General features: G+C 56.8%; 1 non-coding gene across 1 annotated transcript; it reads right to left on the reverse strand.

The window, feature by feature from the left end:
- Positions 1-436: 436 nt before the first annotated feature.
- Positions 437-590, reverse strand: LOC147080256 (5.8S ribosomal RNA). The gene has a single exon (XR_015077427.1). It is a non-coding gene; the product is annotated as a 5.8S ribosomal RNA (ribosomal RNA).
- Between the last annotated feature and the right edge of the window lie 1,627 nt (positions 591-2,217).

Genomic DNA, 2,217 nt, shown 5'->3' on the forward strand with positions numbered 1-2,217 from the left:
CACAGCACATCAAGGGGCCCGCGTCACTACATCAAGCTGTTCCCCGCTCCAAACCAACAAAACTGCAGCCAAAGACGACGACCTCACCTCTTGAACTGCCAACGTCTTCTCTCTGTATGCTCTCTCTCTCTCTCTATCCAACACTCAGAGAGACAACCCTGCCTAGGGCGAGGCTCAACAGTCCCAACACCGACGCGGTCAATCGTTTTTGCAACCCAACGACAGCCGTGCTGGAAAAAGCTGGCCTCTAAGCGGTGCCGACGTTCCCTGAGGAGACGCCGAACATAACATTCCCAAACGGCACGGGTCAAACTCTCCATTGGGAGGAGAAACTCTAGGTCTGCACTTAGGGGGACAAAGAGGACTAGGCCTCTGCGACACCCCAGCCGCGCTCTCACCTCACACGATGGCAAGGCAAGTGCGATTGATGGTCAAGCGACCCTCAGACAGGCGTAGCCCCGGGACGAACCCGGGGCCGCAAAGTGCGTTCAAAGTGTCGATGATCAATGTGTCCTGCAATTCACATTAATTCTCGCAGCTAGCTGCGTTCTTCATCGACGCACGAGCCGAGTGATCCACCGCTAAGAGTTGTGCGTTTTTTTTTAAGGCTTGGTGTTTTGTTCCCCGGAGGGTCCCAAGCCCGGACCGCCCAACGCTTCTCTCCCTCTATGCCCACGCATAGAGGGTTGGTAGAAGCCCCATCCTTGGCACGGCCCGGAGGTGTGTATCAGTCGATCATCAAATGACAAGGGTTTCACCGAGATTTTGTTGTCAGGGCGCTCGCGAGCGACACGCATCGGGGTCAAACGCCTGAGCCCACCGTCCGACACGCACCACGGCCAACAGAGGCAGGGTCTCTGCTGCCACCGATTGCCGGGAGAAGAGAGAGAGTGACAGGCAGACAGACAAGACAAACAAACATGACAGTAGACAACAAGGCCAGAAAAACGAACTGAGTGGGGTACAAGCCGACCGCGTGAAAACACCCCACTGTGGGGGGTAGAAATCCGTGTGGACGGGCAGGTACATTCTCTCGAACGTTCAACTTGGCTGCTGCTGCTGCTGCTGGCTTGCTTGCTGCTGGCTGCTAACAAGCTCTCGACACCGACAAACAGACACTCGAGTCTTTAAACCGCCGCCCCCCAAACAGCTCGCGGGAGCCAGAGTGGAGAAGCGTCTAGGTACCCTGTACCGGTAAAGGGAGAGTGACTAGATCGACCAAAGTTGCACTACGGGGGGAAAAGAAAGCCGGGCCTGCATCACCGGTTCAAATCCCAGCAGAGCTCACAGTGGCCGTTCGCCGAGGTCCCGACGACGAGCCGCCAGGCAGCACGCGAGCCCGCAGAAGCTCCCTTCAATTCGACTGCGGTGTTAATGCTTGCAAGACGGTGGCAAAGTCCATTGTTGTCCGATCCGGACGAGAAGAGGGGAGCAGCAGAGCTTGCGTGTGAGAGAGAGAGAGAGGTTGAGAGATAGGCTCGGCACAAGGTAAGCGATGATGCACAAGACTGGAAGAGACGGAAGTCGAAAGAAGGGCCGCAGGCCAAGGTCACACAGGGGGAAGCCAACGAACAGCAAAGACATGAGGCGGAGGCGTCAGTAGGCAGCAGAATTAGAAAAGCAAAGAGGGCCAGGCTTTTTGTTGCATCGAAGTCAAGCCAGGACACCTCCCCATCTCGCCATCTTCTCTTTTTTTCTCTGCCTGTCATTGAACCGCAAAAGTCCATGCTGAACGAAGAACCATCCAAGCGTGCCAGGGCCGTCCCTGTCTCAAGCCGACCGAAACCAACTGCCGTGCGCACACACACACACATCACCTTCTCGGTGCACCGTTCAAATTCCACCCCAACTCCTCCAACTCGGGCTCTCTGACCGATCTAAACTCGTTTGCTATCCCGGACCGATACCGGTGCGACTGTTTTGCCTGTTCGTGCGAGTTCGGCGAGTTTTTGTTTGGAATGTAACCTCTCGCCCGCGCAAGAGGCGCCGGACGCGGCCGACCATGGCTCCGGGCAGATGCAAGAAGCAAACCCCGGGAAGCTCTCCTGCTGGCCTCCGCGACTCAGGCTCAAAACGGAATGACGGGCCGCCACGTGCGGGCCCCCGGCCGATAATGATCCTTCCGCAGGTTCACCTACGGAAACCTTGTTACGACTTTTACTTCCTCTAGATAGTCAAGTTTGATCGTCTTCTCGGCACTCCGCCAGGGCCGTCGCC

This window comes from Somniosus microcephalus, unplaced genomic scaffold (assembly GCF_052327205.1).
Source record: "Somniosus microcephalus isolate GS21.2 unplaced genomic scaffold, FLI_Smic_1.0 scaffold1821, whole genome shotgun sequence".
Lineage (NCBI taxonomy): Eukaryota > Metazoa > Chordata > Chondrichthyes > Squaliformes > Somniosidae > Somniosus > Somniosus microcephalus.